A 12,832-nucleotide genomic window follows, 5' to 3' on the forward strand; every position below is an offset into this window, starting at 1 on the left:
GGTTTCATAGCAAACAGCATCCCATATTTAAAGACCTATGATGAGGCTCATAAAAGCAAAAAAAAAAAAAAAAAAAAACCAAAAAAACAGAGAAGGGCACAGCTGGAAAACAACAACAACAACAACAACAAATCAGGTTCTTCACTACCAAGAGCATTAGTGAGGGAAATGCATTCTCTGCACACTCCTGACCCTACACTGGGCACAGAACTTGAACACATCCCACCCAAACATGTGGAAGGGAACACTTTGCATTTCCTGACTTCCCCACATCACAGCGATTCTTGTTCATTCAAGGCAAGTACTTCCATGACAGGGGGAAGCAAGATAAAAATTACATCTTCAAAATCCTGCATTTCAATTGAAGACCTACCTTGCAGAAGTGCCCAGGGTGAAGGTGCCAAGGACCTGGGAGGTGACAATGGCAGTGCCCCAGTTTAGGCAGAATTTGGGCCTTGTTGCTCTAAACCCAAGGAAGGCATGGCCAGGGTTAATAAGGCCTTGCTCTCACAGTGCTGTCATTGATTAAGCTGTCACAAATAGGTGCTGTAGAAGAAAGTATCTGTTATTTAATTTTGAAAGTATTCTGCATAGTTAGGAAAATAGATTTCTCAGCTTGTTGCCATCATGTCCTTGCATTATGAGCCAATTCCTCCTCCCTACCTATGCACCAGAGTTAACTTCTACCTTCTTCCTTTCCAACACAGGAAATCATTGCTTTTGGGTTTTGCCCTAAGTTGCAAAACAAATTCCAACTAACTTTGTTGCAGACAGGCTGGTTTCTGATTCTAAAAATATGACCTGACTAGTTAAATGTGCTTTATTCCCCTTTTAAATAGAGCCAGAATTATTTTGCTAATGCAATGAAAGGTTAGAGAACGCCTTCCTCAAGTTTTGTAGAGGAGATACACAAACTCCAAACCTCACTCCTGTCCTGTCATATCCAGAACAGTCAGAATTTCCAAACTCTTTGTGCATAGGTTTGAATGTGAAGTTTGAAAAATGGGAATAAGGGATGATAGATTAACTTTGGGGGAAAAAAAACAGCAGCAGAGTTGAAAACGTCATGTGATGGATTGAGAGGTGGGGGACAGGTACAAGTGGGAAGACAGAGAAGAAATCCATGAAGAAAAGGATCTCACACTCCAAATGGATATCAAAATGGTATAAGCAGTTATGGAAACATATTTAGATAAAATGAGCAACAAAGGAAACTTAATCTCAACATTTATTCGACAACACAGAAGTTGCTTACAAAGGAAATAAATTGTAACTGACAAAGGTAAACAAAAACACCAAGTGAATTGAATGGACTGAACTGCATGTCATGACAAGAGTTTTAAGCTTTAAATTTCAGATGTGCAGAGATGTTATAAACCACAGACACAATTTTTATCCTTACACACATAAAATTCTGCAAGAAAAACTTGACTTAAAAAAACAAACCAAAACAAACCTTTGTTTTCTTTAGTTTTGCCTGCTGGGGAAGTGGAAAAGATGGAAAGCTGAACTGCTTATATTTCAGAGGATCCACAAATTTATTTGACTGATTAAATCTACTTGTAGCCCAGTAATAGGCACCGTTTTTTAGGCAACTCAGGGTCAGGATACCACCCATTTTGGAAGGGCAGATGGGAGAAAGGAAGAGACAGGAAATAAGGACTTAGGTTTTGAATTGTCATGAGAGAACGAGCTCCTGCAGGACTGAAAAGATTGTTATAATATTTATTGATTTCTGCCAGCGGTAATGGCAGCGTGCTCCCCTCTGTGCTGACTCAATGGGCACAGAGAATGAAAACCTGTTGGGTGAGATAATAAAATGTGCATGTGTTCTGCCTGATAGCAGTAGCCCTGGTGATAATCCTATGAATTCCCAAAATATGTTCCAGCATGATTCAGAGGACAAGTGTTACATCCTGAACAGAAGAAGAAGGGGAAAACAAGACGTGGCACTGGCAATGACCAAAACCTCCAACCTAAAAAATGGACAAAAAACCTCTACACAACTGTTTCCTTCAGAGAGAAAATAAAATTAAATTAAAAAAAAAAAAGCTAGAAGCAGTCCTGGAATAAGCAAGTATTCAGCCTTCAGTCAAATATAATCTAAAAATCCCATCACCAATAAAACACACACGAGCTTTAATATGTCTCTGTTGAGTCTGCTTGGTTTAGAAGGCTTGAGGATGGTCTCCAAACCTTCCTATGGCTAAATCAGATCAAATATGCTCTTTAATGTAAAGGATAATACTGCTGAACACCCTCAATATTTTGGGTTTTCCTAAATTATAAGAGCTGCTGTGGAAAAAAGAGCCAAGAGATGCAATAATTTCTGTTCCTATTTGCATTCATCCATGACTTCAGCAAATGGCAGCTTCCTGTTCAGTCTCCTGAAAGAGTGGAGAAATGAAGAAAAAGTTGAAAATGTTTTGCATATTGTCTAGAAATGGTGTGCTAAGGGTTCTTATATCTAGAATATGTTACGTGTATTCATATAAAAGCCCTAAATATATATACACATATATAAAAAGACAAGCAGCCTTTTCCATGGATAGTGCTTCTTATTTTGTTATGAAACAAGAATTTTTGAAAAGACCAAAAAGCTACTGTCAGCAACCAAGCGGAAAAAGAAATGTATTCTTCTTGCTCTTTTTTTAAAAATGATTTGTTCAATCGCTTTTTACTACAGACCATTTAACTTGCTCTCTCCTCCAGTGACAGAAGACAAATCAAAAACTGTCAGGTATTTTAAACTGTGATCTGCACTACACTTGAAGTTGAACTGCAGCTCAGAATCATTGGACTCAGACCTACAATTGTTGCTATTCCTAGACATGTCACAAAATTCAGCTCTGCTAGAGGGATACGGATTCTGCCTAATTCAAAAATAGGACAAAACCTTGTTCAAGGCAAAGAAGCCCTACAAAGCCCTGGTGCCTGTGAACAATCCCAAAAGCAATGTGTTCCCATTCCCAGAGCTGGGCACATTCAGCCAAGCCCAGCAAATTCTTGTTTTACCTGTGCAGCTCTCAAATCCTTTCCCCTCAGACAACAAGGTTCTCTGACCTTTCCCTTGTTCCTATTCCCAGCCTGATTCCCAGATTCACCCTGAAGCTCTTTGCTGCACTTGCTGCCTTCCCTTTTCCCAGAATGGATCTTTTACATCTTCCCAGAAAAAGGCACTTTCCCCTTCCCATTCTGCAGCCGCATTCACCACCTTGCTGAGGTCTCACCCTGCTAATCACAGCAGCTGAAGGAGTGGTTCCCACCTCAGATGTGACTTTTCTGTCTTTTCCTGTCTCTGCAATCAGTTTTCCAACCAGTTCTGAGACAGTAGGAACTCTCAGTAGCAGGAGATCCTGGCTGTGCCCCATAAGGGATGTTCTGAAGCATCTGACATATGCAAGGAAAAAACTTGCAAATCAATGCTTCTTGAAGGACTTATTCCGTGTGACCCTTCAAAAAGATTCTGTGTGACTTTTCCTGTCACTGCTGAACATCGAGATTGCACCAAAGGAAAAATATTCCAAAGGACAAACCCATCAGAAGTCGAAATTCTTTATAGATTGCAATAAACCAAACCTATACCCCAAGTCTCAAACAGTTCATCTTCCATCTTCTCTTCAGTGAATAAATCAGTGTTACTAAGCACAGTGAAGAGGTGAAAAAGGACACTCTTCACTTCATTTGAAATACACTGCCCATACTCCATTTTATATTCCTTTTGTTTTTCAGTGAGTAATGTTCTACTGCACCACTTGCCCAGATTAAGAATGTTTCAGTCTACATACTTATCATTTAAAACCACGATTCCCCCAAAGGGAGCACGATGGGAGAACATGATGTTAATTAGCCTTATGGCATTATCTCCCAATTCTGCTCTTGCTACACCACAGTTGTTGCATTCCCAATGCCTATTCCTTCAACCTCTCATGAAAAGGATCTGCACTTAGTCAACTCAGAGCATATTACTTTCCCATAAGGGAGAAAGACTCATGTAAAATGTACCGACCTGAAGTGAACACCACTAAAACATTAATGCTCTGTTCTTTAAATAGGCTTCCCTTTTATGTTCGCTTTATCCCGGTGTCATGCGAAACTGCTTGACGTGTTTTGTTTGGCTGCTGTTTCAAAGAGTGCAAATTTTACTCACTCCAACTTCCAGGCCCCTGCAGCCCATTCATCCAATTAAAGGACTGTGGAATGAAAACAGAAAAAGCGCTTTGTGGAGCTTCAGAAATATTGTCCCTCAGGAAGGCTGCCTGCAAAAAAAGCGAACAAATCCATTGTGCAAACTGGTGCATTGCAATAGAATAAAATTGCTCCTCAAAGTCTCTTTATCCAACATGGATTACTGACTCCTGATAGCTGTAGGTTAGTTGAAGGTAGAGTCTATCGGAGTCAGGAAAGCTCTTATTACCTTTTATTATAACACATCCTCCCCCCATAATCTATAAAAAAGCCTCTAGGAGCCCATTCACTTCTACACCTCTTCACCGCCTTTCAGTTTCAATAATGCTGAGTACAACTGAGGACTCTTTGCAGTCCACTGTAGCTTCCATATGCATTCACAGGCTAAATATTCCTAAAATGCCCTTGGGAAAGGCAGGCTGCCATTTATTATTCCAGATTTCTGGGAGCTGTAGCCCTTGCAGCTCCCTGGGAATATTGTTTCAGGCAGTTCTGCTAAAACCTACAACCTTACCTCTTGACCACACTAAGTGAAATTAATTATCACGCAAAGCTCCTTGTGATTCCCTTTTCCATGCATTAGTAATGTAAATAAAGAGCAGAGGAAGACATTTAAAGTGGTGCTGACAAACAAATGCTAAAGACCAAGTTTTTATGATTACGGAGCCAAGATTTGAGGAAGGTCACAGCAATAACTGGAAAAAACTAATTATGCACTGCTTCATGCTGATTGAAAACTCAGGAATGCTGCTTGGTCATCCGTATTTTAGATGCACACATACTCTTCAAAGTCAGCTGCAAGAACTCCTCCTCCTTCTTGTTAGGAAAGAGCAGAAAAAGACAAAAATTGAGCCGCCACTCCTATATCCCAGCCTTCCAGACATTCACAGGGTTTTGGTAACCCTGAAATTCATTCACTCCCTTTGCTGGAGAACCAGAGGATGCCCCCTTTCACCCTGCCCACAAACAAAACCAGTGGTCACTCAAAAAATAGATTCACATTTAGACTGGTTTGAACAAATCCCAAATTTCCAAGGATTTTGATACAAACCTGAAGAATTTTGCAGGTGAATCAAATGTAAAACTTGTTTGCTACCACCCGCTGTGAGGTACCCACATTTCTTGAATAATACCTGGGCAGTTGGTTTGGATGTTGCTCTCCCACTGGGGTTAGCTAGTGTTTCCAAAAACTATATTCACATGACTTTTCTTCTCTTTTTTCCATATTCTCGAACGAGATTGATGTCTCACCACACTTCAGCGCTGTCGCTTGAAATCTGGGAGAGTGATTTGCCAAAACAAATCATATCCTGATATGGAGAGACCCACTCACTTCCTGCAGGCTTTAATCTTGTTAATTATCAGCAAAAACGATGATCAGAATCCTGGACTCCTCATCTGTGTGTTACAAACAAGACTCTTGGCAGAACTTCTTGGCTGATGTGAGAGGAGGGAAACCCCAGTGGTCCTGTCTGCATTCCTCACAAATTTGTTCGTGGAGCTGTCACACACTGGCAAGGAATGCCTTTTTTTGTTCCAGTGCATTTGTACCAGTTTTAACCTTGTATTCAAGAACCTCTTGTAGCTTCTCAAAGACCAATATCTCCCCCTTTTCTTTAATGTGTAAAAGGAAAATGTAGCATTGAGAATATATTTCCTTTTTTTCCATACATCATGGCCATTTCAATATCAGACAACGGTTTTTAATTAATTTTCCAATTTTCCAATTGGCAATTACTAACCCAAAAGCATTGATTAAGGGAAAGATTAAGCTAAGAACTAGCTTAATTGAATTCTCTTATAAATTTGCTTGCTGTTGAAATTTGTCATTATTTCATATTAAAGGAAGGAAGGTAAATTTCTTACCAGCAAGTCATAATTATGGCTTTTATTCACATGTCTAGGTTGATATATTTTGCAATTTAATTTAAATATACACTAAAACATCTGGATTCTTTCACTGAAATTTGTCATGACAGATTTTAAAAACTACTGAAAAAAATTTTAAGTAAATCTTACTTCCTTGTTTTCTCTATCCTGTTAAAATATGAATAATCTCTCCAAATTATTTCCTAATTTCTTAATTCCAAATAACCTTATAATACATGTACATGCATATAAATATTTGATTTATAGAATTTGCCTTCTCTGTTCAATGGATGAAGTCCCTGATTGTCCATGCATCAGTGACAACCAATACAAACTTAAAAAAGGGCAGCTGGAATATTGTTCAAGTTCTCATAAATAAATGTCAACTGTTTAAATTTATATCTCAAGTAACTCAAAATACATGTGGTCAAGTGAGAACCTATTTTTCTGTCCAATGACTCTTGTTCAACATGTTCTTCCTAGCCAGCTATGGAAGAGAAGCCAATAAATCTTCATCTTCAAATGAGATAAACTAGAGGAAAATGCAGCTTGCAAATAAATACTTATTTACTTTTTTACTGTATGACAAGTTAAAATAGGATTCTTCCTTCAATGAAGCAAATTATCGCTAAATTACCTCCTTTAGCATCTTAAATGACAAGAAAGCCAAATGTAATGAATCATTAAAAAAAATTAAAGAAAGAATAATATTTCTTGTCAAAGGGTTTGGACCTGCAAATCAAACAGCTGCCCAAGCTAACAGGAATCACATTCCCATTTCTGATATCCATTTTCACTGCAGGTTCCCTCCTCCCCATTCTCCTTTTGCAACTTCTCAAAGCTCCCCTGTGCAGCTTGGCCAAGTCACTCCTTCAACAGCAGCAGTTTCCTCTTAGATGAACTCAAAAGCAAATTTAATAACTATGGAAGAATTGAATTGCATATTTGTCTGGGAATTCCAGGAGCATTAGGTCCCAAGCTAAAAAATATACTCTAGCTCCTTTCTCTTATTTTGGAGCTTGCATTCTTGCTGCATTTAGGGCAATACAGAAATCTCTTTCCTGGGGATAAAATGAAAAACGTTCTCCAGAACCAATTGTTAAATGCATAAGAATTAAATCTTATTCTGAGCTGCTGGAAAAATGATTTGCCAGTCTTACAGTAAAATTAACGACCTGAACAATTTAATCTGTTAATATATGGAATCCTCAAAGCAGGAGCTTTTACTGTCTTCAGCTAGACCTGTAGGACAAGAACACTTTCTAAAGAAAGCACGGCTATAAATACAAACTTGGGATGTCAGCTACCAAGTGGCATTATCAAATAATGACCTTTTTCATCTAGGAACACCTCCTGACCTCTCAGACTTTGGGGCTGCGTGCTGAGTAGCTGGGGTTTTCAGAGCTGACAGTGAAGCAGAAACAAGATGATGCCCTTAATGACATTCAAAGCAGCAGGATCACCTCCAGCACCTGGCAGCGAGCGCTGCCGCAGCACCAACTCGGTCAGGACAGAGGGGGGATCTGCTCTCTTACTTTGCCTCACAGTTTGAGCTTACGCTGGAAATCAGAATTTTTGACAGCCCCCTTGCTCAAGTTCTTGTATCACCAGCTGGGAAAACTTTTATGCATCAAGTGGGAAAGAGGAGCTGTGAAATTACCGCAATCCCAGAAGCCACACGGACACAGCTGCCCTGGCTCACTGCTCTCCAACCAACCCCATCCCTCTGACAATCCTTCCACACCCTCAGCTCTCACTGCCTTGTCCTGCCCTTAGCTCAGCCCAACAACAGGGATTCAGGCAGCAAAGATAATAAATAATCACTCCCATGCTGCCTGGAGTTCGCTGGGAGCAGAAATATGGGCTGGGCTGAACTGTCAGTGAGGTCTCTCTTCTCCCAGTTCCACAGCTGGGCACGGATGTGGCAGCACCCCGGTGCTCCTGCCCAGCGCTGCCTGCAGTAGGAACATCAACCTGGACTGCTCAAGCACATTTTTACTTAGCAAGAAAACCAAGTCATTCCATGCATCACTCTCTGTGGATATTCTCAGTTCAGTCAGAGAGAAAAAGAGGAAGATTTCTGCCAGGCTAAGCCTGGGAAAAAGTCCGGCAGGAATGTAAACAATCTGTTATCTTGCTTTCCATTCATTGTTTATAGATGTGCTCAACCACACTGACCTAAGTCCAGTGTACCAAAAACATTTCAGTAGGTGAAATGTTTTTACTTTAAGACCAATGGAATTAATGTTCATGATGTTCTCTATAAAGAGAGAAGTGCTTTAGAATAAACGCTCATTTTGCCTTCTGAAATCGTGCGAGTCATTTCGCCCATCCCTGGCTCAACGGTGTCAACTCTCAAATCATTTTAGCCACACTAAATTAGTTAAGAGATAATGAACAACATAGAAGGGTGAACTTCCAAATTATTACCAGAATCCCAGTTGTTCCACAGTAATTTCACAGTAAGTTTTTGCAAGAAGCACAGGGGACATGTTCTCAATCCCTTTTCTTTGACATTTTTTTTCTGTGCTCAACTTCTGTTTGCAGCCCTTTGAATTCTCTGCAAACAGTGGAGTTGGGAATACAACAAAGAAAAAGGATCATGTGTAAAAAGTGCTAAAACTATTTTAAAAGCAAGTTTAAATATGATAGCTATGTATATAAACAAGATATTTATAAACAAAAATTATGTAAAATATAATTTTCTTACCATAAATTTATAATCTGATAGAAGGGAAAAATCAGCGTCTATGTTGTTAGGAACTTCTAGATCTTTTTGCTAAAAACGGATTTTATGTTTTCCTTTTCTTTATGAAAATGAGCCCTGTAAATCTGGCCTATAATATCATGGCAGTTAAATGGCAGTGATTTAAAAACCCTATGTATTCTTATCACCTATCTGTGCTCTCTTTCAGCTTAATCCTGATTAGGGTTTTGATCAGCGTTCAGGGTTCAGCACAGCTGAGTTGTTCTATTTCTCAGCCTACTGAGAAGGAGATGCTGCTGCCTCCAAGCCCCTTTTCTCTATCAGAATGTGCTGTGAGACCTCTCCTGGCATCTCACTCTCTTTTTCTGTTCTGAAAGAGCTTGTCAGGCTACAAGATGTCATGCACCAAGTCATTAAATTTCCTTTTTCTGTGCCTCCAGCTTGGAAGAAGGTTTATGCAGCAACAACAGTCTGTTTTGCTTTGCATTGTTGGTTTTTTTTTTTTTTTTTTTCTATTTATTTGTGTTGTGTTTCTGCCACAGTGACTTAATTTGTGCAACTGACAGTGTTGTCTCACCCACCTTCCTGCTGCCAGCAGGGAAGGAATTAATGCCTGGCACTGATGGCTGCTGGTGAGTTTGTAAGGCTAAACTGTGGTTTTATTTAACTCAATTTTATTCTTTCTCTTCTGTCCTCTAGGATTGGCATTAATGCCCCACAGGCAAATGAAATGCAGTGTTCCAAAACTACTTATTTGCTATGTGATTTATTTGCTACATAAATGTTTTTCATTCTTCTCTACCTCTCAGCAAGCAACCCATAGCTGGGCTTTTTATTTTTTTTTTTTTTTTTTTTTATTTTATTTTTTTTTTCTTGAGAAACAAGCAAATGTTATGTACTACATAGCATCAGAAATCTCCTTTTCAATTGCATAAAAGAGGAAAGGGCATGTGGAGGGAGGGGGAAAAGGAGGATTTCACACACTGTAAGTTTTCAGACCATTCAGAGCTCTTGGAATGAAGGGGGATGGAAGCCTCCATCTCAGTGTGCAGTTCAGTTAGGCTGCCCTCTGCCACTGCCTGGCTGGTTACACTCCCCAGAAGTTCCTAGGTTATTCTGAGTAAAAGTTTCTCGGTTTACAATCACTGCTTTTTGAATAAATAATTCTAAATTCAGCGTGGGACTCAGAGAGAAAAGCTGCTAACTGTCTTGCTGGTAAAGACTCTCAAGATGGGTCTTGGGAGATCCAGATGAAATCTCTCAAACAACAAATATTAGCAGAACAAGGATTAATTCAGAGCTGCAATTTATCATGATCACAGGGTATTCTGAGCTGGAAGGGACCCACAAAGATCAAGTTTCACTCTTCAGTGAATGGTGCATGCAGGATGAAACCCACAAACCCTGCTGTTAGCCCCATGCTCTGACCAGATGAGCTAATGTGGCCACTGAAACATGAGGAATTTCTAATCTAATTTATACCAGAGAGTTTGGGGTTGAACTAGCCAAAACCTCCCATGAAAAGCTGCAAAATATTCCAAAGAGCTTTATCCTTTTCCCTGCAGTGCAGGGTGGGATAAGATAAACCAGACAACACACAAGAAGTGAGCTACTAACAGACAAAACCAAACAGGTGCCTTTGATCTTCTCCCTTCTCTAACTAATCCTTTTACCCAATTCCCTTTCTCCACTGCCTGGGGTGCTGACAGCTTTCACTGAGCTTGCTTCCCAAGCCATTTCCACCCAGTGTGAGCCCATTTTTGTGTCCCCCACGAGGTTCCCACTGTGGCACAGCAGAGCCAAGCCCCCCCATGCAGAGTCCCCAGAGCCCCCTGGCAATGCCCAGGCAGCACCAGCAGGGAGGAGAAGCTGTGCTGCTCCATTTCAGCCAAAACTGAGGAGCTGCAGAGCCCATCCTCAGTGCCTCTGCTGATCCCCCAGGCCAGGAGCTCTGTCCTAGCAAGGGCAGTGCTGTGACTGTCCCAAAGTTGATGTGACAACACGAGGGGACAGGTCTGCAAGACTTGTCTCAAGTTTAAGGTCTTGTGTGCTCTCAGCTGACAGGCTGAGGAGAAGTGCACTGCAGGCAGCAGGGATGGGTCAAGCTCTGCTGATGGGACATCACACTGTGAACAAAAGCACTGAAGGGGGGAATCTTTAACATCATTAAAAAAAAAAAAAAAAAAAAAAAAAAAACCCACAGTGTCTTGTCTTTTAATTCAGAAACGTGATTAGAGATTCAACAGTTGCTTCTAAGGTGACACAGTGGAAAGGCTTGCAAAGGATTATACAAGGCACACACACTGAAAAAAGGTCAAAAAAAAAAAAGAATTTTTTTTTTCCAGGGCATCTAGGTAATGATGAATAAACACAGAGCAGCAAACATAAAACCTGATAATTTATAATGTAAGACAATGAAACGAAGAAATTCTTCAGTAAACATATTGTATCTAACACTAGGAACAATTAAAATCAAGGTTAAGTGAAAAAAGATTCAATTAGTATGCATTAAGAAATAAAAATATCCCCTAGAAACTCCACATTCACACAAATAGAAGTTGTGGTGAAGAATAGATTGATTCCCTTCTAACTCTTTTTGCTGCCAAAGACAGAAAACCTCTGGAATACCTTGAAGAGTTCAGTGCACCTAATTATGAGTTTTTTAAGCTACAAATCCTGACTGTCCAGCAGATGGTAACCATAGATTCAAGTCTTTTAATTATTCAAAAAAATTCAAGTTGGCAAGCCTGTCATCTCTGACGAAGAGAAGCTGAGGGAAGAACAGCAAGTCAAACCATGATTTAAGGTTTTTTTAACCCATTTTAAAAGTGAATTCCCTTTGGAAAAACGTTGACAAGACTGAATAAAAGGGAAACAAATTTTGAATTACAAATAATTATTGCTTTGGTTATTGAGGTTTATTTTGTGACTACAGTGTGTTCTCATCTCTGCTTCTAAACTGACAATTCCACTGCTGAAAAGCAGTGTGTCAGCACAGAGGTAAGATGAGCACTCCAAACCCACCCAGGCATTTCAGAGCAGACTTCCCTCTGCTGTGCCTCTATTCCCCCTCACTTCATTTTAAAAGAGTGAAAAAAATGTTAAATTTTCTTAATTGCATATATTATAAAAACCTCCAGACAGAAAGGAGAAAAGCTGGAATACCTTCATGTTTAAAAGCACTGGGCTCACTCATGGATGGCTTCCACATCTGCAGAGGTTTTTATTTAGTGGACTGGTTTCTTCCAGCTGAAACTGTTGAAAAGCTTCCCCCCTTTCTTCATGGGACAGCACAGAAGGCAGGAGGAGGCCAAGGTCTTTCCCTTCTTCCCTGTCCTGTCTGCCTCTCTGCATAGGCCATGGTAAAAAGGGCTGACTGATGGACCTTCCTCCAGAATAATGGGTTTTTTTCACTTAGCTGAACCTCCAAAAAATCCCATCTGATGGAGCTTTTCCCCTGTCCAGTTCATGCAGAGGAAGTCAAGCAAACTTCTCACTGCTTATGCCACCCAGCAATTTTACAAAAGGGGATTCAGGTTTTAATAATTAAAAAATCTTGCTGAGTAATTCATATTATTTTGCTGTAATATAACATAAGTAAGAATGTCTTCCCAATAACAATTTCAAAAATAATTTCTTAGGGCTTGATTTCCAATTCAATCCAACAGTAAATCTAGTAAGAAATTTATATGACTTAATTTAAAGCATCTAATTGAATGATTTAGCTTTGTGTAGATGTAATGAGCCATTTCATAAAATCAATAACATTGTAAAGTATAAACTAAATTATTATAAATGAAGGCAATAAAAAAAGAGCTCCTCTGTATTAGGAAGGGTGACACTTGATTAATGGGTTATTATTGTAGGTTGCAGCAGAGCAGGCAGAAGAGGCTGGGGTGATATTTTCAGAGGTGCAAAGGTTGGCTGCCCAGCATGCAAACAGCATCAGTGCTGGGAGCCCAGATCCAATCCAGAAATGTATTCCCAGCAGCTCCAGCCGAAGGGGGCAGTGCTCTCCATGAATTAAACCTTAATAGTTCTGGTACCCCCTGACAAACACACACAAAC

This window comes from Vidua macroura, chromosome 14, assembly GCF_024509145.1.
Source record: "Vidua macroura isolate BioBank_ID:100142 chromosome 14, ASM2450914v1, whole genome shotgun sequence".
In the NCBI taxonomy this organism is placed as follows: domain Eukaryota; kingdom Metazoa; phylum Chordata; class Aves; order Passeriformes; family Viduidae; genus Vidua; species Vidua macroura.